Source organism: Lepisosteus oculatus, chromosome 5 (genome assembly GCF_040954835.1).
Source record: "Lepisosteus oculatus isolate fLepOcu1 chromosome 5, fLepOcu1.hap2, whole genome shotgun sequence".
In the NCBI taxonomy this organism is placed as follows: domain Eukaryota; kingdom Metazoa; phylum Chordata; class Actinopteri; order Semionotiformes; family Lepisosteidae; genus Lepisosteus; species Lepisosteus oculatus.
In genome coordinates, this window is record NC_090700.1 from 58621710 (window position 1) to 58647216 (window position 25507).

Sequence of the window (25507 nt, forward strand, 5' to 3'; positions counted from 1 at the left end):
ATCTGAAGCTGGATGTCTTATAACCTTTGATCTGTATTAATAAAATCTAGGTCTAAAGTGGAAAAAAAATGGTTTAAATCTCATCGGATGGTCATAGTGTGTAACTTGTAGGATTCTCAAGATTTTCTTCTGTTGTGTATAGTGTACTGTATGTGACCAGTGGTGGCAAGGAAAATCTCATATCTGTCTACACACCCTAAAACAGTAAAAAATAAAATATTTGCTCTCGTGCAACACAAAATGGCATCTTCCCTGCCAATCATTTCTCAGAATTTCCATTGATTGATTTTTTTTAAAAGAAAAAAACAAGAGCCCAGCTCTTCTCTGCTCACACACAGTACATTCGTATCACAGCTCCCATGTGATAAAATCAGACAAACCAACAGATACAAGTTCTGCAAATGTGCTCATCTTTTTTTTTCTCAGAATCAAAGAAGACAGAAAATCATTTTCAGCACCTGCTTCAGAAAGCAGTTGTTTTGCAGTTCTTGTGGTTTAGATTCAGAATTAGGAAACGTTTCATTTCCCATCACTGGTGCTTCGCTAAGCCCTTCCTGTCTGTTTTAGCCCTAAAGTACTGCCACAGCACATGAGAAAGTGGGTGGGGTGTGACACATTAACCATGTGGGTCCTGCCTCAACTCAGAACACATCTTGTATAAGTGTTACAGAAGTTTAACACTAGATGGGCCTTTTTGTTTCACCAGGGAGTCCTATGGATTAAAAGCTTGTGTGGTACATTTTTTAAAAGAACCAGGCCTTGATCTTTGAACGCAGATCATGAGCACGTCAAAAATATCAGTTGTTCTAAATTTGTTATCGTATACAGTAATTACTTACATGAAGTTTGCTAGACTGAGTCTTTTGTCATTCTTAAAACTTCATAGTCCTTCTGTACAGTATATTTAAAGAATTTGTATAAAATCCACCAATTTGGTTGGATCCTGTACACAGTCATAGCATACATTCATGTTTTTAACACTTTATTAATATTGCATAAAACCCATTCTGAGAAGTCAACATGCAAGAATAGTTGAGTCAAAAAGAAAACAAAATCCGCAAAAGCAACATCCTGAAAAGTGTTTTTCAAAAGTGGCTTTCGGATTGGGTGATCAGCTTGTTCTAGGTACTGATTGCAAGAACAAAACCCAAAAACATAGAAACCTGCAGTTCAGCATTCAAAGGAAGTTATTGTTCTATTCCACACGTTATTCCTGCTGGCAAGAGAAATAAACTTGAACAATGGTTGAGAAGTTTACCTTGTCCCACCTGCAAGTGGTGTTGTTGGGCCAGTAGGTGGAACTCCTCCATCCAGCCCAGAATTTCCAGAGCCAGTGCCTCTGTATGGTGACAGGAGACACCATGCTGTACGAGGTATTATCTTTCGAATCAGACTTGACACTAAGGTTCTAACTGAGGGATCTTAAATTATTAAAGATCCCTTGCCATGGTTTGTAACACTGTGTTTTTACCCTAGAGTTCTAGGTGAATTCCACTCTGGGCCTGCACAGTCTGGCTACCTTGAAGCATGAAGCAATTTCTCTCTTCTCAATTCAACAATTCAATTCAATTTATTTTGATATAGCGCCTTTCACAGCAAGAATACAATTAAAAAAGGAATAAATGAATAGGGGTATTAATCCATCCATCATGTCATCTGTCTGTGAGTTCTCCATGCAGATCTCTGTATACCAGCAAAATCCTCCTAAACGATAGCTATATCCACGATGTCCCTCTCGGATCTTGGATATCCACAATGTCCTCCACCTGATCTGCTGTGTAGTGGGACTGCTCAGGAAACATGATTTCCATAGATTACCCAGGTGGGTCTGTAAACGGAACCACCTGTGTGTTAAGCTATTTAGAACTGTTAAATAATTTTCATGTCTTCCACAAATCAGTTTCTTGTTATTTACCAAATTATGTGGTGTGTACTATAGATTTTTTCTTTGGATAATACTATGTGCAGCTCAAATTCTCATAGTACAGCATTGTCCAAAACTGAAACTTGTACACTAGGAGAAAATAATCCAAACTGCTTGTTTTTCTAAAAATATATTTTTCTCTCCACCGTCCTATTCATGGTCCATGTGCAGTATGGTCATATACAGCTGTCAGCATTTCCTATTTGTCAGTGCTGCATGTTTTTCTATTGTACAATTCTGACAAAGAAAATAATGAGTGTTGGGTTATAGCTTACATGTAAGTCAGTATACACACAGTTAAGGCTTCATAAATTGCATTATGTTCTATCTGAAATTAGTAGTATTCAGATTACAAAGATGAATAATGAATAGTAAGGATTTTTTGGGAGAGCTGTATAAATATCTCAAGTGTTTCCCTGTTTCTAGTAAAATGAATTTGAAATGATTATCAATGTGTTGCTTTGTTGTATGCATAACCTCATGTTTTGTGGCTGGAACGTGTACTCTATATCACACTCAGTAATGCAATAAAAAATAACCATTAATATATGCATGCTGGATATTCTGAAAATAATCACTGCGCATTCATATTCCTTCTACAAAAATGATGTGGCAAAATTTAATTTAATGTACAACCACTAACATACGGTTACTGTAGCTTTTGTTTTCACTAAACAGTTCATTGAAATTCCTCCTTTGTCAGAGCCATACAATGAAAAGACAGAAAAAGTTCTGCTTTTCCCAAATGTGTCCACTTTCGCTGATGTTTCTGTTCAGACTGGACTGGCTGTTCTGATACAATAAAACAGCGGACAAGCCAATGGGATTCAACTGACGTGGGGGGTTTTCAGTGGGAGGGCTGCCTCAGTCAGTAGTTCAGCTGGACCAAAGTGTGTGCGGTGTTTAAGTATGATGATGATAATGGGGAATTAGTCTCTCAGCTCAGTTCATTAGTGAGTTAGTTTCAGATGTGAGCCAAGTTCTCTTTCCCTTCAGACATATTAAAGTCACTTTCGCAACATAACAGAGGTGTCAGTGTGAGAGGCTCCCCGTGTGGTGACAGCAGTGTTGTTTTTAATAAAGGACTCACTGACCCCAGGACTGTGGGGCCTCCTGTCAGCACAATATCAAAATGAGGAAGGTTTGCCTCTGGCTGTCACACTGACGTTCATCATTTTAAAAATATATGTGCAGCGTTCCATATACTGCATGCTGTCAGACTTCAATTGTAAAAGTGTGTGATAAAACATGGTGCTTGCTTTAGGCCACTTGTAGGCTATTTGTTTTAGAAAACCAGAGAAAACTTTGTTAAAATGGAGGTGCAAGGGATAAAAGCATGGTTTGTTTATGTACATCAGTGCTGGACATACCTTTACTCTGAGTCCAAAGAACCGAAGATCCATATCCAGACTCTCATTGCAGGCTTCGTGAAGTGTTCTCTTTCACCATTCACCTGTGACCTCGTGATTAGCAAAGCAAAACTGCAGCAGACCTGAACAAAAGGAGCAATGTGACAGGAGTGTTAACAAGTTTTAGACTGCATTGCCTTTCCCTCATTTGCATGATCAGTTTTTAGTTAGAAGCAGGAGAGCATTGATAAGAAAATAAGAATCTAGCTTTATGAGATCATGATATGATATGAATACTAGTACCGAAGCTGCTGGCAACATGAATTACACTTCCTGCTGCTGATTTTTGTGTCTACCAACCACTGCCTGTAAACTTATGAGTCTGAATTGACACATTAGCCAGTCTGCTGTTGTCCTCAGTGATGCAGCAGATGCATATGACCCAACTGATGTGCTTCTTGTGAGGTGACTTGCACTAATATTTTCTCATAGCACAGCACATTGGAGTAAATGACTGGTCTGTTTCTACTCTACAGCACACAGAAATAATTACCACTACTTGGTAATTAAAGAATGGGCCACTCCTATTGAACACATCATTCCCTTTCTCCTTCTTTCGATAATACATATGAGCGGTACATATTTATTTCAGGACAAACAAAATGTGCTGTGTAAACCTTTTTTACAGCTTTTTTTCACTTGATTGGATAAAAGTAGGCAGCTCCAGTCTCAAAACAGCTTTTTTTAACAATCCAACAGCAGCTTGAACCCCAACAGCACTGTACATTTTGTCTGTTACACAAACAAGAAAAAACTTTTTAAGCGATTTTTCATGTCCTGCTGTTTCAGATGCCTTCAACACCTTTGAGATTTGTAGTAAAGAAATATAGGATTTGGTCATGCCAGGAGTGTTTTGTCAACTCATTTCTTATGCGACATAAGGTGTACATGATTTATTAATGAGGTCTATGGAGTAACGGAATATGGTGTACTTCATAGTACATTTTCATGCCTTTTACTTCTGGCACCAAAAGATTGTAAATTGGAGCATTCTCAGAGAATGATCCACAGATAAGGCTTCAGTCCCAAAATTCACACTTCCCACAAACCATCTCTTCAAATCTATCCTTAAAGCTGACTTCTGCAAAGAGCGTGTTCTCTTTTTTGGAATTGAGACCAGGGTTAGGATTTGAACCAGCAAAGTTTAGGTTGTATTACATATAAGTGCACACATATTCATTATCAGGGCAATTCAATGTGGTGAAAAAAGAAGCGTGCAAGACTGTTACAGTATATATATACCCATGATAATTAGAGAAAGACAATGTAAAAAAAACAATACTGTTGTGTTTGTCAGTGATACACTGACAATGTGCTGCCATCTTATTGTCAAGTATTTTCTTTATAAATTAATAATTTGTCTTAAATAATATTTTAACTGGCAGTATTGCAAGTCTTTCCCATGTGATTCTCCTGTAATTTCACAACTGTGGACTACTTGGACATTCAGAAATATACTTTTGAGAAACTTCTTAGGCTCTAGACTTCATATACTGTTATCAAGTCAAAAGCTGATGTTTTACTGTACATAAACCAGTTTACAAATGTGGCATACCCCATTAGATGTTCCACTCACACTGCCCTTATAACCATGAATAACGCAAGCACCAATTTTAAAATCTGATAATATCCTAATGTTGGCTGTGATTAAAAATCTTATTGACCACTACCAAAATAAAATGTAAACATGACGCAATGGTTTTACAATGTAGCTATGCGCACTGCATTGTACGTACTTTGCTGGTTCCGGGTAACTGGTAATAATGCAGTACCACCGAATTAAATTTACAAAATATTTTTAAGTGTAAAATACTTGTAAAACTACAAAACCTGAAGATATTGCACGGCGTGCGAAAGAAAATATAGTGTTAAACATACCACGGTGTTTTCTCCTAGAAAAATAACCTATGCGTCTTAAAGGAGAATTCAGAAATGTTTGTAGAAACGTATACTGTAGGTCATACACGATTTCGGCAAGGGTATCTCATAGTTTGATCAAATTAAAAAAAGAAAATTCCGTTCTGCAAAGAGTTGTTGTAATCAAACGTGTGGTGTGCACTGTAATCAATAGCTTGCTCGGGGATCTAAGGGGGGTGAGGGGGACTTAAACTGATATTTTAAGTAAAATAAATGTATGTGCACTACGGACTTGCTCATTTTACACAAAACAATTGCGCAACACGTGTCTCTGGAAGCGAGAAGCGCCCCCCCTCTGTGCAGCAACAGAACATTCTTCAGGAGTTGTTTTGGTCTGCTGAAGTCGAGTCAACGGGTTCATACTGTAAGTGGGCGAGGCTGCAAAAGCCGAAAGCAGTCAACAAGACAAAATATGAAAATCGTATTGACGCATAAGTACTGTTGGCGGTCATACAAGCTCGTAAGTACTAAATAAAACTTAGTTGCATTTCCTAAATCTTAGATGGGAGCAAACAACAGCAGACAGAGCTTCGGAATCTAAGCAGCAATCATAATATTAGCGAGAAGAGAAACTGCATTGTTTCTCCTGGAGTGACCCCGCTGGTGAACAGAGAGTACATCCCGTCCCTGTGATATTAATAGCACTGCTTGCGTCACCAAATTGTGCTAGACTGCTCTGCTAGACACGCAATGTGGAACTACAATACAGGGCCAGCAGCACACACTATCTCACAGGCAAACAGCGAGTTATAAAACCCTGGCAGCTGTCACTTCAGCAAACCGCAGTTATCTGACTCATTTCTCGGTTTCATTTGCACACCCTCCACAAACAGAAGGTACCAGGTACATAACCGGGCGCACGCAACACTGGCGTCTTAAGGTTGTTGCTAGGTCCGAAGAAAAATAATCTTTTTATGCAGTCCTATCTGAAAATGGTTCGCGCAGTGTTTGACAAAACGTCAAGAGAATAATAAATAAAAGAAAACACCGTAGTTATTAGTTACAGCCTTGGTCACGTTTAATTCGTCTGACCATTTTAAGGTGAAGTTCTACTCAGAGAAATAAAAAAATAGCTCTCTACGCTCAGAGAAAACTGCTCTTCTCCTTTAAGTGCTGCAAATCATTTTATGAATTGTATCCCGTATTTCTTGGGATGCTGGGAATCACCCTTGACAGACCCCAGACAGTGAAGAACCACCAGTATTTGTTTAAAATGCCTGATGATGCGATGTTTTTTCCATGAGTCATGAAAATGACTAATGTACAGAATCAGTTGTTGTTTGTCTGCCATAGAACTACTAAATAACTTCAACGTTGCGTTCACTGAATGCTCATTGTGTAAGGAGCAGTCATGATACGCACAGGCCTGTACAAATCTTTGGCAAAACATCACCCCTGCCAAGCTTGTTTAAGAGATTCCTTAATATGGATGCCATAGTATGATGTAGTTATGTCCCAGTACTTTTTCAAATAGTGCTCTCGCAAGGAGGAGACAGAATTAAAGACAGGAATGGAAGCACTGCTTGGTGAACCACACTAATAGATCAATAAAATAGCAACATCATCTAAAAAAACAGTAGTTCAACTGTTAAAAAAAGCTGCTTTTAAAGGATGTCTTCTCTCTCAAGCAATTCTCGGATCAAAACACAGCCCTCTTTGCAATTTTGTTGTGAAGCAGTCTCTGGTGATTTAGATTTTTTTTCAGAAACACCAAAACAAGATCAAAATAATATGCATTTCCACCCCTCCAACACCCCACCATGCCAGCAATTCAGCCCCTCTAAAATGAAGACACGTGCAATAAGGGTTTACAGCAGAAGCTCTCTTCTGGCCCCACCTCATCTGACACCATGCAAGGATGGAAGCTGTAGAGATACAGTACTGTAGGAAAGGATGCAGGACCAAATGCTGTATTAACTGCTGGGAGAACACCCAGCCACATCTACTGTACTTCTGCTGCTGCAAGAGGTCAAGATAGGAATTAACACTGAGCAATAGTACTAGTTTAGAGCAAGGAGCAGCCTTCTTCAAAACAAGGGACAAAAAAATGCTTTTACTGAACGTTACCACGTGTGCTCATTCCCAACATTCCCTCTTGGACAGGGACTAGGTGCAAGGTTCATATGACAAGCGTTCTTGAGGGGTCAGGTATACCTCAGGGAAGACAATTTAGGTGAATCCTTCGATGACTGGAATTTCTGGAAGTTTTTATTGTGCCGGCATTCTTTTCCATCTACGATAACAAATTCAGAGTTTTTAAAGTACTTGGTGACAAAAGTTCCCTTGCTAAAGAAAGCTGTTATTTTTTCTGGTCCTGGTTAAAAAATAAAATCCACTGCAGATCCCACCCTGTTTTGGTTTTGAGCCCGGTTCTTTTCCATGTTCCATTCTGTAAATTAAATGGATGTAGACCCGTTCCCTTCCCCCAGTCCTCTAGTATCAAAGCGCTGGGGATCGGACAAGAGGCAAGAGCACTGGGGCTGCAGAGAGAGCTTGGCACCGTCCCAGGAAGAGGGTGGGTGGAATTTTCAATGATGGGTTCAGTGACTGGTCTGTTGGGTGGGGATCTGAGGTTTTCCTGAGAGCTCTGTGAGAAGGAATTGGCTGTAGACTGTTCCCAACCTGGCACTGACAGGCCCATCTTCAAAAGTCTCTTCCCCTTGGAAAATGCTCATGGTAAAATAAAGACACACTAGAAGTATTTAGAAACGGCCGTCGCCAACCAGCAAACAATGCATTTAACGGTGGGCGTGTTGTGTCGTACCGATGGAGTTTTTGGATTGTGGGGGATTTTATTTTTTTATTTTGAAAATTTACAGATTTGTGTTGAAAGAAGTCATACGTAAGCTGAGCCAGATAAGAGGAACGGAGAAACAGATGATTGCAAATAAGCACACCACAAACATTGCACTCTCCCACATTATCAAGTTTTGTTGGTTAAGTGGCCTTAAATGAACTCTGATTCTGCTTAAGAAATTTCCTTTACCTTGTTTTTTTTTTCATAAGATACTTGGAACATAATGGTGCAATACACTGCTCTTATAAAGGCTTGGTCAATCATGCCATGCTGCAATAGAATTTGTGTTTGTAATACCGGTGGAAGGGAGATAGAAATAAAACAACATTTCAAGGCTATGAAATCAATACATTTCCATTATGGTGTTCACAACAGGAACGAATCAATCTCTTTATGTGCACACATGTAAGAAGAAGGACATAATGTACCACCACTTGAGCCACAGAACTGCTCGGCTGCTTCTCTCTGAAAAAAAAAAGTCAGTGCGTTTGTGTAACACGGAGAGCCCACATTTTTCATCTGTGTCTGATCGCCCTTAGCTTGCGCCTTGATTAGATCTCTCCATGCTTCCATATTCTGTGAAATGCTCAATTATCAGGGACATCTGACCCACACCACTTATATTCCGTTTAGACAAAGCTGGTCTCATGCGTCTCACTCAGACAACAGGCACCATGCAAATTACAGTCCCAACCCAAACACACCCACTGACAATTATGAGTAAGATATTAACCCTTCAATAAGGTGTTACCCATTTCAGGAGTGGAAAACAAACCACTTGAGCTCTCCGTGGGTTTAGTACACACTGTTTAAATAATAACCTTTTGGCTTAATACAGTTCTAGGTTCATCCACTTGCCAGTGTTAAAGTTTAGCAATTTTAAAGTTTTAAAGTAAAGGTCTAGATGATATAATCTGTTTTACACTGATGTTTTTATAGCTTACTTAATATGCAACCAAGTGTGCATGCTTGCATGTTTTATCCACAATGTTCAGATGTTTTAGGCATAGGCAGTTAACCGTTTCAGTGTACACATCCCAGTTTCTGAAAGGACTTTCCAAAGTGGATAGTGAGAATGTACTAGGGCAGCCAGGTAACATTGCCTTGAGCTTTTAATGTTTATCGTGGAATGAAAAACGTGCAATACACATGTACTTCCCCACTGTGTTTCCTGAAACGCATCCCTGAGTATTCTCTGAAATCAATTTATATCACTTACAGGGAATTGTAAACAATAAGCTAATGAATCTAATGTCATAGGAATGACAAGTACACAACTGAATAACAGGAAAATGCAGACAAACTCAGGAAACCTTAAAGACACCTTCTCTAAGGCAATAGAAAATTATAAAGTAACTAAACAGTAAAGGGAGCTTAATTACTCATTGATTAGCAAATGGGTAAGCAGATTTACTTTGATAAAGATTTGTTTTGTAGCATGAACACTGAGGGCCCCATTTGAACTGTTTCCAAAGATGTAAGTGACACATTTAATTAGAATTGTCGCCATAACATACAAATAAAATAACAAGAAACAAATGAGCTAATTAGTGTTTGGAGTGCATTCTTTGAGATATAGTCTCACCTCTGTAAGGTGATAGTATTCTTGAAAGCTTCTCGTATTCTCTGTCATATAGACTCCATCTGATTTACAAAAAGAGTTCACTTGATAAAGACACTAGGGGTAAACAGCTGAGTGCTCATGTAGTTAATTGGAATTGGTTTCCTTGACAGGTGCAGTAGAATCTATTTTAGGTTTTCAGAAGTTGTCACTCGAAGATCTGAGGAGGCCTAACACCATAATTAGACTGTTTCTAAAGTCACTTACAAACAGTAACCAGTGCCTTCTTCATTCTATGACTTCTTCATTTTCCTCTGTCAAGCAGAAGAAAACAAAAACATGACAAAAACAGCTTGTTTATGTCCCACTCCAGAGTAATTGAATAATGTCAAATATCTAAGTGTATAATTTTTACACTACCTGTGTTCTGCATGTTTTGTACAGTAAGGGGTATAAAAGGTTTTGCACAGTGAGAATTCCTACTGCTGAATGAAGCATCAAGAAAATGGAAAACACAGAGATGTCCTCAGATGACTTTGGCACTAACTTGTCTGGAGTCTGAATCAGGGCCAGTTACCTCACCTCAAAACACAGAGCTGAAGCAATGACTTCTGTGGTTTGCAGTGGACTAAGTCAAATGGCTGTTCGCCATCTGTGGCACAGATTAGCTAACTCACGTGCTAATTAATATAGCTGAAGATAAGAACTCATCAATAAAGGAAGACAGCTATCATTAGCAGGATTAGGCAGATGTTAATGGACCATTCTACTTTGAGAAGGATTTAGCAAGTCTGATGTCTGTTCTCATCTGGATTTATGCTGCTGAGCACTAAAATAACAAAACTGTCAGGCTTACAAAGTTGAGCTAACCTCTTCTCTCTCAATGCTAAACAAAATCACCCTTTTAAGGAAGCAGCATTTTCTAGTTGATTTCAGTTTCCCCAAATGATTTTCATTGGCATTTAGATTTAATAATTGATTGTTAACATACGTGCAACGGACATTAGATCACAGAGACCGCGAAAGACTAACATTAAGAGGGTAGCCTTCTGTGGATAGTAACAAAAGTTTGTACATTTGAAAATTGTTCATGTTTTACAGAGGTCCTGTGATCACATTAGCACAAGGAAAAGGGTACATTTTAGGCACAGTACATCTTGTTGGTTAAAAACACTTATTTTTTGTCCGAAAGGCCTTATTTAACTGTGGCCTTTCTTTTCCACATGAGCATTCTAAGTGGTTTCAGACAATTTCACAGATGATTTCACAGTTAGTCTGGTGCTGGTGAGGTGTTTTTCTTTCTTGACAAAGACAGAAGAATACATCGGATCAAAATATGAGTTTATTTAGCTACTTACATGTACATGAACAATTTGCAGTTAAGCATTAGCATTAAAATTGCCTTAGGTTTTTCACAAAGATTGAATATGCCTTTCACATGGACTGTGAAGAGGTGGAATGTTTCATTTCTATCACAGAGTTCTGCTGGGAAGGGTTTCTGAATCAACAGGTTTAAGGAAGCAAAACCCTGATAAAGCCACAGGGTTGTCATAGCGGAATGTCAGTTGCTGTTCTTTTTCTCTTTTTGCTTCGCAGCTATACAATGCCCTTAAACCACATGAGTCAGGCTTTTAGGTCACACGATGAGTAACAGTTGCTATAAAACCACCACCCTTAGGTATTATTATTCAGGCTTGTGGCACTTCAGCACTAAAGCAGCTAGATAACGTGGAGGAACAAAATGATGTTTGCACATTGATTGAGCTTTGTGGCTTCAATTACATGATTTACCAAAAAACATTTTACAATCCCCGTCTCCCCCCATGTACACACCTCCTCCCCCCCCCCCCCAAAAAAGTTAATTGCTCTTAAACCTTGTTTACTTGCGTCATGACTCCAAATTACGACACTCCAAATTCTACACTTAAAAATACCTGTCCTGGAGTTACACACCTGAGGCACGTCAAATACATAAAAGAAGGAAAAAGCAACAATTAAGTTATCTGTTGATTTTCTAACCACTTTATCCAATACAGGGTCGCAGGGAAGCCAGAGCCTATCCCAGCATGCAACGGGCGCAAGGCAGGATATACCCTGGACAGGACACCAGTCAGTCACAAGGCACACAGAAATTAACACAGACAGGCGCGCACTCACACCGGGGCCAGTTTACCCAGAAGCCAATTGACCTACCAGTATGTCTTTGGACCTAACTGGATGGCAGTGCACCAGAGGCTAGCAATCAGAGAGGTCTTCTACAGACACTCGCTCACCAGGAACCCGCACTGCCCCCGGGACACGTGTTTCATCGAGGAGACTCAGGAGCGCGTGTTCTGGAGCTGCCCCTTCGCGGTGTGGGGCAGAATGGGCAAAGTTATGCATCTCCTGGGAGCGGAAACGGTACTCAGCTATCAGTACATCCTGCTGGGGCTGGCACCCACCGGACTGGACAAGGGGACGCAGTTCCTGCTGTGGCTGCTGCTGTCCCTCACCAAACAAGGCCTGTGGGACACGAGGAACACTCTCACCTGAGTGTTCCTCACTCCCCAATCTGCACTGTGAGATGTAATATAAGTGTAAGCTAAGGGAGCTGGAGGAGAGGATCCTGGAGGACCTCAGAAGGAGGATGAAGCTCAAATCGCCAAATGGAAAGGGAGTGCTGCAAAGGACTTTGGGCCCTGTACAGGGACTAATGGACAAACGCAAATGGTAGGGCTTTGAGGGACTCTTCAATTGCGCCAATCCAGCCCCAACATTCACTTGCATGGATTGATAATGGACAATCAACCGATGTTCGGAAAGTTTTATTGCATGTGAAGTTCATACCTGGTTAGAATGTTTACTAATATTGTGAGATTTTTTTTTTGTGAGAAGTTGTTTTTGGAAATAAATTTTGATAAAAAAGAAAATATCTTTAGACTGCAGGATGAAACCATAGGACTCAGAAGAAACCCAGACGAACATGTGGAAAACATACAAACTCCTTGCAGACAGCACCCCTGGAATTGTACCCAGGACCCCAGCGCTGCAAGGTTGCAGTGCTAATCACTGCGCCACTGTGCCAACCTAATTAAGTCATCAGTTTACAGAAAAATGTAAGATTTTCAGATGTGTATTTAACACATCTCAACCTTTTGTGATTTGCATGTCAAAGGTTTTTTAAAAATTGGTCCCTGGAGGCTCTATCAAGCAATAAGCATACAGACCTTTTTTTTTAAATAAAATAATTAAAATGATTTCAGAATATGAAAGAACAAACAGTATATGTAGAATCAGCCAAAAGGTTCAAAGCAAAAATCTGTGTACAAACGGAATGATAGTGAGTTCCCAGATGTCTGTTCTAGTATCACATTACAGGTAAAGTAAAGCAGCTTTCATTATTTTACTTTCAAAATCAATTGTGTGGCAAACATCACTTGTCAGGTGTTGGGGCACTAATCACAACATTTGCAATCTATTTGTATTTTTGGCAGGAAGCACTTCCTTAGGGCAAAATTGTTTAAAAAATGTAATGGCAGTAAACAGCTTTTACTGGAGGCCCTGGTACAATTTCAGAAGAGACTGCTCATTAAAATCTTACTTCAGATTTAGAAGGAGAAAGCATTTATTTATTTAGGGGAGCCCACATTTTTCATCAGCACTTAAAATAAAGATCATTTCTCAGAAGTCATACCTCATCCCTGTTAAATCACACTTCACTGGTCTGCTGCAACACTAATAAATTGGCACATTAATTACTTATATTAATCTCTATTAATCATAATATTAATGAACTAAATTAATTGATAAATAAAGTATATTTACTAAAGCAAAGGTGCGTAGTTGTGGATGAGCATTATTAGTAATCCACAGATTCCAGTGAAAAATAAATGACACATTATCACGCTACTCCTAGGTTCCTCTTTATATAATTTGTGACTTCCAAACCTCTGGTCTGCAGTGTTTGTCAAAATAAGTGTATAATTATAGAAAATTATCGAGATTAAAGACCAAAAGGGCTCCTTTACAAAAACAGGCACTCCTGTTAAAATTATACTGCCAAGCACTTCAGCCCTAGAGTGCAAACATGCGGCAAAGGGGACAAAGAGGAATTCAATGCATGCCTTACTGCCATTCAAATCATCTTTAGGAGGCCTGCCACATGCTAGGATGAAAAATAATCTAGAGTTCCTGAAAATCAGGTTATTTAAGTAGAAGAATTCATTTGTTTAATTAGATGTGTTAAAGGATTGGGCTTTAGATTGGAAAGTTGTCTGCCCATCTGAAGGGAAAAGGACTGTGGCAGCTGTCCCCTGCACTTTGAAATTAATCACTTTACTGTTTAAATCTGCTTAGAATCACCGGGATTGGAATCTTAACGAGTGTTTCTTAAACTTCTCGTTAAGAACTCATGGCGAAAAAAGAGAAAAACTGTGCCACAAAATGGCCTATAAACCATTTCACCTTAATATGACATACTCTTCACATCAGCCATAGCAATTTCAAATGTTGCATGTATCCACACTCCCTTACATAACACCATGCTCAGAAATACCGTTGTACATGTATGTCACCAGGCCAGATTACATCGTATTCACTATCTTTAAGATTCACTAAGGAAGAATTCAGAGGGACTGAGTTCACGCATAATTGTCTGAACAGAGAACATTTCTCAGAAAGTGTTCGGAATGTAAGGTTAAACTTTTTGTTCAACAGTTTATCATTAGTTTTAGTTGTGTGATTTCGTGTTCGGTCTAGCGACTGACTGATAGTGTGGCTGCTGGGTCCTATGTCCACGGCCCGGGGTTTGACACTAGCCGGGGATGGTACAGGCTGTCTCTGGGTACCCCTCTTACCTCCCGCCACCCAAAGACATGCTGGATGGGCCTGATTTTAAACTAGAGACTTACGCCATGACCCCTGCAAAGGACTAGCACCAGTTTCGTTTGCAGAGTGTCAGGTACTCTCAGAGTCTTGTGCTCCAGGTTTTCATGATCCGCACCGTGGTACCAAGATAGGCATCTTTCTGATGGATGTACAGTACTGTAGTCAGGCTCATTCTTTCCATTCTTAAACAAGTGCTGCCATTTTTACCACCTCAGCAGTAGAATTCGTAATATTACTGTTGTGTCAATTATAAAGAATCCATGTGTACAACAACATTCCTCAGCCTGGAGCAAACTCTGCAAGACTGTTGGTGTATGGTGTGTAATGGACTGTATATTGATCTGAAACGTGCAATATCTGGTAAGGGCATAAGATATTTTATAGCTTTTGCACTATTACTCTGTAGGTAGAAATGAATACAAAATATTTTATATAAATTTTAGTGGTGTGGCATAGTGAACGATCAGCTCACAAATTATTAATATTAAACTCTAATATATTCTGTCATTTAATTAAAAGCAGATGGTGCTTCTGTAGATGATGAAATCTGAGGTTATATATTGCTCTCATAATTTATTTTTCTTGATAATTTCACGTAGCAAATACTTCTAACAAACATTACTGAACCTTAAAATGTGTGGAAAATAATCCTACATAATCATGTTGTTTCCTTATCACCACGACACTTGCACAATCTGTCAGAGACACGGCATATGACATAAGCAAAGTATTTTGAATGTTCTTTCCTTTAAATATTAACTTCACTCATGTGCTTTCTAGAAAGGATAAAGGGGATAAAGTCAAGGTTATCCTGCTTTTGGTTGCTTGTGCTGCTGATTAAATGTGGCCTACAATTAGGTTGCTCTAATCAGAAACTCTTTCAGCTAAAATCAGACCATTTTTATGTAAAGAGTGCCACCTCTCTAAAACTCCAAGCAGTGTTTTTAGACTGTGATAAACAGCACATGTGTTATGTAAAAAATCCTTTAATTTAGTTAGTTAATTTAGTTTTACAATAGAACTAAATAAACATACCATTTAAAAACTCTTGTGTTCCTGTAACCAATATACATTTTATTTACACTGCATGAACAGAATAATATAAAACTGTAGGCAAATTGCAGATTACTGTATATTGCAGGTTCTTATTGTGATGCTAATGGTAATCTGAAAAAGATTAACTACTTTTCCAGATCTTTTAATCCATTTGAAGGTTTTTCTATGATGGATGTTAACAAAACAGAATGTTCATCTAATTATTTAGACTTGTGAACTCTGGTACCATGTCATACTTTTTACACCAGGTAAGGTTTAAAGAGAAATGAAACTTTAAATGTTAAAATATATTTTAGAGCATTAATGAAGATTGTTGTTAGTCAAACGTTTTTTAAAACCTTTTGAAAGGAAAACACTTGCATGGTAAATCTTATCTTTAACAGCAGAGTTCTAATGAGGAGGAAAGTGAGATTCGGATTTGAAATGAATTAAAGGAAAATCAAAGTGTCTTTGAGACAAATTCCACACAAGATTTATTATCAAAAGTGACCTTTATCATGAAAAGCAATTTAAAAGTTAAGGAAAACCCCTAGTCACTATCTTTCAAAGCAAGGACTAAATAAATGGTGTCTTAAATTAACTTGAACCTTTGTTTCTAATCATTTTGGATATCACATCAGTTTCATCCTGGTTTAGTTTGAGTAGTTTGACAGCAGTAGAGTACAGACCTGACTTAATAAGCTATCTATAGCAGATAGGAGCCAGATCACCCTGTAACACACGACTGGCAACCCACTGAAGCTAAGCAGGTGTGAACCTGGTCAGTACCTGGATGGGAGACCTCCTGGGAAAAAATAAGATTGCTGCTGGAAGAGGTGTTAGTGGGGCCAGCAGGGTTCGCTCACCCTGCGGTCCATGTGGGTCCTAATGCCCCAGTATAGTGACGGGGACACTATATCGTAAAACAGGCGCTGTCCTTCGGATGAGATGTAAAACCGAGGTCCTGACTCTCTGTGGTCATTAAAAATCCCAGGGCGTTTCTCGAAAAGAGTAGGGGTGTAACCCCGGCGTCCTGGCCAAATTTCCCATTGGCCCTTACCAATCATGGCTATGAATTGGTTTCATCACTCTGCTCTCCTCCTGACTGATAGCTGATGTGTGGGGAGCGTTCTGGCGCACTATGGCTGCCGTCGCATCATCCAGATGGGGCTGCACACTGCTGTTGGTGGAGCGGATCCCCATTACCTGTAAAGTGCTTTGAGTGGAGTGTCCAGAAAAGCACTATATAAGTTTAAGCAATTATTATTATTACAGTACTGTGTGGAACTAAAGGTAACATCTTATGACCCTCTCATGGGAATAAAAGGTTTAGCTTCTCTGTACTTTTTCTCTAAAGTCTCTAGGAAGGCATGTGCAAATGTTAGAAACTGCATCATTTTAGATGGCAACAAAACAGTTTTGAACCAATGTATTTTTCTAAGCAGGAACATTAAGTATGACTACACAAATAAAACAATCATTGAATCATGGCCTTAGAGTAAAAGTAAGTACTTTGTAAAACTTCTTATGCTGTAACATCAAAAATCTTGTTTGTCCCCTCAAAACAACATTAGCCTGAGCTGAAGACGTTCTCATCAATCTGACTCCACGATCACAGAAAAAGACACTACGAGGTCTGTCGTATTTCATTCTATTTTTCTCTAGTGCAATCTGAATTGATCTAACTTTGAAAAACAATTACAAAAAAGTGCGAATTCTGTGTAGTAAATGGGTAATGGCCATAATATGATGTTGACCAAAAGTATTCTATTTTTAAACGAATTGACTTGTTTATTTGGTTTTTACAGTTTGGGATAAGAACAAGGCTGGGACAACCTCCTTAACAACAAGTCCTCTGTTGCAAGATGTGTTTTTCTTCTCCAGAGCCCAGAGACATGATTCGAAGAATGTAATAGCTCCTGAGGCACGTTTCTAAGAATTTAATTGTCTAGTAGCGTGAGCGTGTCACCCTCAAAGGAGAGGTTGAGTCTGTCGTGAGCGGTCTCTGTAGTTCTCTTGTTAACAACTGGCTCTGACCCATCAATCACACTCCTCAGGCTGCAAACCTGTAATCCTGTAATCTGCTGAATAAGGCTTGACCCACCTACCTACAATGAACAAGGAATCGAAAGAAAGGTGATACTTATGCTCCTAGCGTGACATGACAAAGCATCACACTTAGTTAATAATTAATTTCCAAGATTAACTAATTCCTTAGCTTCTTAATGATGAAAGCAGTAGAAAAGATCTAGTTGTGTATTTCAATACTAAGCGTACATTAACCTGTTGTGCCTCCCAGTACAAGAAAAACTAAATAATTGTTTTATTGGTATAAAGTCCAATCATTTATAAAGTAGATCCTGCTATGGTGACTGCATTATTAAGTTACTTTGGTTGGTTGCTTTTCTCGGTAGCTGCCATAGAATGCAGCATTCTTTTGTTTTGGTTTGGTGTTTTTTTTTTTTTTGGAGTGAGCTAAATATTTTTTAGCTGAGATGAAATGAGAGGCCATGTTTGTTTACCTCTAATCATATGAAAATGATGAGATGCAAACCAAAAATCCATAACTGAAATCATCCATTATGAAAGTACAGTCACTTGCATGACACCTTAGCTGCTGTAATACAGTAGGAGTAGAGAGGCTGACGGCTCAAGATCAAGATCATACAGAGGTAAAATTCCCATGACTTCCCTCCCCACTACCACGGCTCTGAAGGAAGCAGGTAACTTGACAATTGACGGGTTGTTTGTAGTGGCAAATGTCCAGTCACCCATTGCATCTAATTGTTTTACAGTCAGCTTCAAGGTTTTTCAAGGTCTTCAGCTGAGAAGGTAATTTAATCTAGTGGCATGGACAGTGCCTCTGCTTCTTCATTGCTCTTAAGGCACCTGCTCGTAACACGTGCCCTGACACACAATACTGATGTACAGTACACAAACTCCCAGACAGCTCCTTCCGGCGGTCTCTCACAAAGGGTCCGAACTGCATGTCTGCACACAGCCCATCTTTCCTTTCATCTTACTAAAGCAATATCTCTTCTTTCATCTGCTTTAAAGCTGGAAGAAAAGAGGACATACTCACAAAAATGTCACAGAAGTGCTACACAATCCTTTTTCAGAAAAGGTTGTATTGTAATGACATGGATGTCAATAAAAATACTGTTTGATCCTTTTTCAACTATGGACTTTGGGACAGAGCATTTCTTTCCCAAACCCCTAAGACGACTAAGCCTCTGAATCCAATAAAAGCTTAAAAAATAATCAGTATTCTTATTAGAATTGTGTTTATCTCAGAACCTGACTAGAATACAGGCACTGGTTTAAGGAAATAAACCTTTTATTTCTCTTAACTACAGTCCAGCTGCAAAAGACAACCAATAAAGGCACAGAAATAGTATGAGTCTTGACTTGCCCTAGGATCATCTGATATGTAAGGAATTAAAACCAGCTTGACTCTTGTCATTTGAAACCTGCCATAATTATCACAGTTTGAGGCCTAACTAGAAGGTCTCAAACTGTGTTTTTAAACTCAGTGTCTTAAATGTTACCATTTCGAAATCTCTACTTTTTTTAAGTCATATTTAAGAGCCTTTTGAGACTGTTCTATGTCAAAATAAAAAAAAAACGGTAGCTTTTTAGTTCTTAGGATTAATACCACACACAAAAAGTTTCAATTTAATTAAGTATGCTATATGTAATTTGTGTGGTAGCAGAATATACATTAATTATTTTAGAATTTCAGGGACTTTAAATGACTTTTATTTATTTCTATAGTATATACCGGACATTAGTTTTTATGACTTCCATTAGTTAATCAAGAAAAAATATCCAAATATTGGAAATCAGTAGATGGAGATCAGCACAGACCTCTAATGGCTTAAGGTGTAAACCATGTGAATCCCATGAGCTCATGAAACATACTGATCGGATTCGAATCTCAAACCTGTTGGCTATTTATTTTCAGATATGTAAATTCAAAACCCTAGGATGGTTGTGAGCTGGGAATGTCCATTAATCCCCAATAACTACAACAGTTCAGGGCTGTGGTCATCTGAAGTCTAAGATGGCAGTCGATGGGCAAGAGGCAGGCTGCAGTCCATTGCAAGAAACACAAAAGGGGGGAAAATTGATCTAGACAGCATGTCTTTGGACTATGGGAGGAGACTGGAGCATCTGGCTTAAACAAAGCCCCAGGTGCTCCAGGCTGGAATGAAGCCCAGTAAGGGCTGTGAGAAAGCAACGCTTACTGTGTGTCCACGTGTCTCTATAATCCAAATCAAAAATCAACTTTGTATGGACCCTGCTTTCGCATTCAGAAGACCGTTGTATTCCTTCCTTTTGTATCGCCTCATTCGTTTTCCATAAACATCTATATATCCAAAAGAGACATGCTATTGCTGAGATCATGGTGATTACAAAGCAGGTACTTTAGCAAAATTAAAAACAAAACACAGTTTTTTAGCTTTGCTTAATACACATCCAATCAACAACTGAAAAGCGGAAGGAATCTTTTCCTTATTATTTGTATTATATTGTCACATCATGCTGGATTAATTAATATTCCTATGAATACAAATCAATACAGTAATTTATCTAAAAAATATTTTACAGTCTGAGGTATACTGAGTTATTGTCTTTTACTTAAAACAATATTTTAAAACTAAAATTCTAAAATACAGAGGTGTTAGACACTAGTTACGGTAGAAGCTATTTAGCCAATTAAGCTCACTGAACTACTTATAAAACGATTCTTCTGTAGTTTCAGTGTCATTCAAAAACATATTCATTAAGGCAAGCTCAATTCTTGGTTTCAATATTATTGTGAGCTTGGATATAGTTCCTTAATCTTCTACTAGCGTGAGGTCCCAAGTGTAACTTTAATTGGTCTCTATGGCAGCTGAATATCGCTGTTTGCTTGTTGGTTGCATGGTATGGCAATGCATTATTAATGGTGAAGAGTTCTGCATAAAGCCAATGTAATCTGATGCTCCTTACTGAATACCGTTTTACCGTTTTTTTCTAGGCCATTGTGAGAAATTTTTCAATGAAGGCTGTAACAGGCTGCACCAACAAATACTTCTTTAGGTTACATGCTAGTGTGGTTGGGATTAAAAGTGAGGTAAAGGTGTACCTTTGATGAACTGGAAGCTGTACTTAAACAGCTTAATTTGTACCATTTACTTTGATTTATACATACAAAATAATTTTTGCTGTGGAGTAGAGTTTGAATACAGAGGTTTAAAATGCTTTAAATAACAGCTGATGTAAATTTGGAACATCAGTTCTCTTTATAAATAAAAATACAAGCAGAAATATTCTCATGTTTAATAATCAACATCCTCTGTGTATTTTACAAATCCGAGCTTCATCTGTACAATGTCAAATCACACACCACACAATGTCCCTCAAATTATTCTAATTTTACACTGAAAAAAACTAAATTATTAATCATTTCGACACAAATTTAAATTAAGTTTAAATGATAATTTTTCTATTTTATTTAAATAGGTCATAAAGAACCAGATTAAGCTTCTACATTTCATGTCTGCTGGGTTCATGGTTTTTAAAACAAAAGTTGGGGATGAGATCAAAACCTAACCTCATACATTTCCGTCTAACTACAGACACACCTACCACCTACACAGCCACACTTCAGTGTGTGTGTGGTGTACTACTTAGTGCTTACTCTGTAGTGGAATAATGCAAAGCCAAGGATTTTTAAACCTATTGAACCCAAGCATTTTAAGATGCCAATATTTAAAAATAGCTGATAAGTTGTTAATGTGAGCATGATTTAATGTACTTAAATCATTGATAACCCTGCAAATTCAAAACTACCATTAAAGTGTTGGGGTCTACATCATACAAAAGCAAATCAGATAGCTTAAGAGTTGCGCTTACTGATCAGAAAACAGACATAAATTGAATATGCTCTTCATTTACCTGAAAAAGACAATTATGCTGGCCTTCTGTAAAATAAAGCATCTTCGCAGTTTGAATCTCTTGTTTGCTTACACAAAGTGATGACTCTGAATCACTAGAAAAATCATTCTTGAGACCTATGTGTGTTGTAAATATACTGTTTATCTGTTATGAGCCCACAATAAATACAGTACATGTGTACATTTAACCGGCTCAGAATAGACCTTACTGAGATCTCTATATTTTTACAAAAATTAAGAGTAACTTGAGTTATTTAACTTTCCCATATTTTCTATTAATGCTAAACAACTTGTAAAGACCAGAAAATACCTATTTTCTAAGCTTTTAAATATATGCACATTGTAAATTGGACTAGACATACACACTCATAAAAGACTTTGGGAAATAGCAGGCAGGAGATGTGTGTAAATGAACTATTCTAGCACACTCTGGTGGATAGAGAGGCCAAGTGAATTTCTGTTCAATGTATTCTGTCCATTACCACATTCTTCTGACTGGAGGTTTATGCTGTATTTAATAGTAAAGTTTTCATTATATACATATCAGATCCTCTCTGAGACACTTATCAAAAATAAAACAATTTCTATCAGTTCTATTCAGTCAAGTTATGTTGTTTTATTGTAGTTTTTTCTTACCTTTTCAATTTTGATTTAACATGACTCAGTCTGCAGTTTTGAAAAAAACATAATGCTGTTTTAAAGTGCTAGTCAATGCTATATAATAGTAATTTCCACTTTTATAAAAATATATAACAACTTTTTTCTAAAAGAAACTTCCAAAAGGATGTGTGCAGGTATTTTTTCACAAAATCTGAGCTAACCTCCCGTGTTTTTCTAATGAGCATACTGTACTGTACTACACCCAAAATATTGAGCTTTGAGATTTTTATACACACGCTTTTTAAACCAATGCAGACTGTACTGTGTAAATTTTGATAATGGACTTGGGATTGAAGTCAGTGTTTATAGTGCTGGTCATTCTTGACATTTATAGGAAAATACATCTTTTTCCTCAGAAGCTCCAAGAACTAGGTAATAAAATAGGGAAACGTGATGTATCAAACACAGAAAGATGACGTGTACTACTGGTTTAGGAATGAAGAGAAAACAACTTTTTAAAAGAAAAAGGTTAACCACATTATAAGCTGTGTCTTGCATGCTAATGTAATATTACTAATAAATTTATTTCACAGAGTACACAGATTTTTTCACAAAATGTTTTCAAATGTACAACTAAGAAGCTTACAAGATTAAGATAACTAGGCTAGTAAAAATTTAAACTGTTCAATTCTGCCTCTTTCTGAAAGACTAGATTCTCGTAAACTGGGCAAATAGTACGAATAGCTAATGCATTTTAGACGTTTACACAGACTCACTTTTTGTGTTTCCCAGGGACGGGCATTTGATCTTGTATGTCTTAATTTTCAGTAGCACAAAAGTCAACCTTGTGTGTTTTCTTTACAAAAAAGAGGAAAAAACAATGGGTTAAAACATCGCATTTTTATTTATTTTTTTAAGTACTCGTTAAGCACTTTCGTGATTGCAAGCCAGGCGAAGAGCATGCTATTTGTGGAAATGACAATGTGCTTCATTCAGAAAAAAAAAAAGATTTGCTTAGTAAGCATCAAGAGTCGAAGTGAAGATAGCGTCATGCTGAATGAAATATTAATTTAGTGCTGCATTTTTTATTTACTACTGCAGCACAATGTTGGTTCAGCCATTAGTCTCTCTGACTAACCATCGTAATGCCATTAGAACATATTACAGCAGCTGCTTACTAGAAGGAATTAAGCATTAGCCATTCTTAAGGGAAGACAATACCGATTCACACTTCTGTAGGTCACAAGAAGACAGTGTAGTATCACCAGAGAAGTTCTCCACTGTAGCCCCAAACATTAGGGCACACCAACAAAGACTCTGGATGATTCCGTCCGCTGTGCCAACTTTTTCAAGCCTAATGAGGTAATGCTTTCCTTTCTCCTCCATTTCAGGGATTCGGGGATTTTTTGCTTAGAGGTGGTGAGAAAGTTTGTCATAAACTGTGCGAAACTAATATGTAGCATATGTTGCATCATCCAGGTGGGGGTTGCATATTAGAGGTGGTGGAGGGGAGTCCCCATTGCCCGTAAAGTGCTCTGAGTAGACTGTCCAGAAAAATGCTATGTAATTATTTTTATTATCATATGTTTAATTTAGCTGATGTTAACTCCATCCACTGTAACAACTACCATTAATTTGGTAAGAATGAGACTGATGTAAAGCCTTGCAACCTTTTTCATGAATGATGTGACATACAGTAAGTCAACAGAAAAGCAATTAAAAAGATAATGAAACCCAGGTAAATAAATTCTCACTGTTAACGTCTTTATACATTTATATTAATTAAATAACTCAAACTCTAGTCAAAATGGTTCTAGTCGTAAGAACAGAGTGCTTATATTTCCTGGAAATGGATTTAAAAATAAACCCTCTCCCTCACAAACAACAGAAACTGCATATATAAATTCCTACTTTATGCACCATTTTTATCAACCTGTTGTTTTGAAACATTCCTCGAGCATGGAATGACTTAGTCAACTGTCTTTGTAAAGTAAACTTGTACCTTAGAACTGATGATTAGCTTATCTGCTCTCAAATATAGGCTTTTCTTCGAAAGACAACCTGCCAGGGCGTTTCATGTATCTAATGTTTTCATTGCATTTCAGGAACTCAAGTCTTTTCAATGAGTAAACACGGTTCAAAGTGACTTGGTTAAAGGTTCACATTTCAGACTCATCAAAACAATCTGTTTCCCAGAGGAAAAGCTTTTGCGCTTTACACAGAATTTTAGACTATCATCACTGATCTGTCCTTGTACTTTAATTCAGTGTTTCACAATGTCGGAAGGGTACTATTTCACAACATTTCTCATGTTTTTACAGCAGTCGTGAATCAGAGTAACAGTTGATTTTTTTAATATACGGAAACCATAATTCCTTTAGATAATGCCCATCTAATTTTCCATTTATACAAGAAAACATCTATGTTTATCAATATTCAAATTCCACTCTTTCGATAAAATGTAAAGGAAACGTTTGTTTAGTTTCTGCCGAGAAACAATTTAGTTGTGCAAAGTCACCAGAATTCGTTTTTCCAACCTGTACCAAACTTTACAACGACAGGGAAAAATATTAATCAGAGCTTTCTTTCTCCGACACTAATGACGTTCTTGTCCTGACTCTGTTCTTATCTCAGGACAAAGTCAATACGTCTCCAGATTCCTCCGAGACTTAAGTTTAAAACAATATGGTTTATCTTCTCTTCTTTCTGTCGTATTTTTCTAACTCTGGAAACCTCATTTTTATGAGCTGCTTTGCAAACACGAAAGTTGATGAAGTGTCTTTCTTCGCTCTGTCTTCCTCTCGCTGTCTTTTATTTTGCTAACGGTACCACCTGGTTGCTTGAAACGGGTTTACTCTGAACGGCTGACCGCAGGTCTTTGTGGCGTGGGGATTAACCTCAAATTGATCCTCTTTATTTCTAGGAGAGAGGGGATGCGTTTGTCTTTGTTAACGTGATCGGCTCCACCCACTTATCTAACAATATTCAATGGTGTGCATTTGCAGTGTGAGTCATAATGCTACAAATTAAAAAAAGCTCCGGTATCTGGTGCAGGATTCCCAAGTCTGTTTAAGGAATACCTACTGTAGAGTAACACCCCAAGTTTTCCATAGTTATGGTGTCAAGTAGATTTGTAAAGGACAAGCAATGCTCTACATGTGACTATAGGAAGAGATAGTAAGAAACTGTCTTAGATTCAATGTAAGTAAATAACACTCACGCGTCTCAAATGATTTCTTACTTCGTTGTGACAGCACTGGCATTACCTGGACAAAATGGAAACGCTTTCGTGTTTTGACTTGGGCCCGCAAAATGAATTTTAATTTAGTGACTTGTAAAACCGTAACACACCACTAGATGGGGCTGCTGGCTGTTTAGTTGTATGATCAGCGTTTAGAGCCAAGTTGAGGAGAAAATAAATACGATTAAAAAATGTTTTAGTTACTTTAAGAAATT

The 25507-nt window shown here is 38.0% G+C and overlaps 1 protein-coding gene and 1 long non-coding RNA gene across 3 annotated transcripts in view; one reads left to right on the top strand and one right to left on the bottom strand.

Moving 5' to 3' along the window:
* Positions 1 to 1551: 1551 nt before the first annotated feature.
* On the bottom strand, positions 1552 to 25356 carry LOC107076954 (uncharacterized). Of its 2 annotated transcripts, none has more exons than XR_011189729.1 (4): positions 25272 to 25356; positions 22828 to 22907; positions 3295 to 3416; positions 1552 to 1787 (listed from the first exon to the last, which is right to left on the bottom strand). It is a non-coding gene; the product is annotated as an uncharacterized lncRNA (long non-coding RNA). The 2 variants fall into 2 exon arrangements; XR_001478073.2 differs by having other exon boundaries at positions 1552 to 1828.
* Positions 23278 to 25507, top strand: part of trpm1a (transient receptor potential cation channel, subfamily M, member 1a) — a 51172-nt gene continuing 48942 nt past the window's right edge. The window contains exon 1 of the mRNA XM_069190722.1: positions 23278 to 23413. The gene's annotated coding sequence lies outside the window, so the exon portion shown is untranslated. The remainder of the gene's footprint in view (positions 23414 to 25507) is intronic.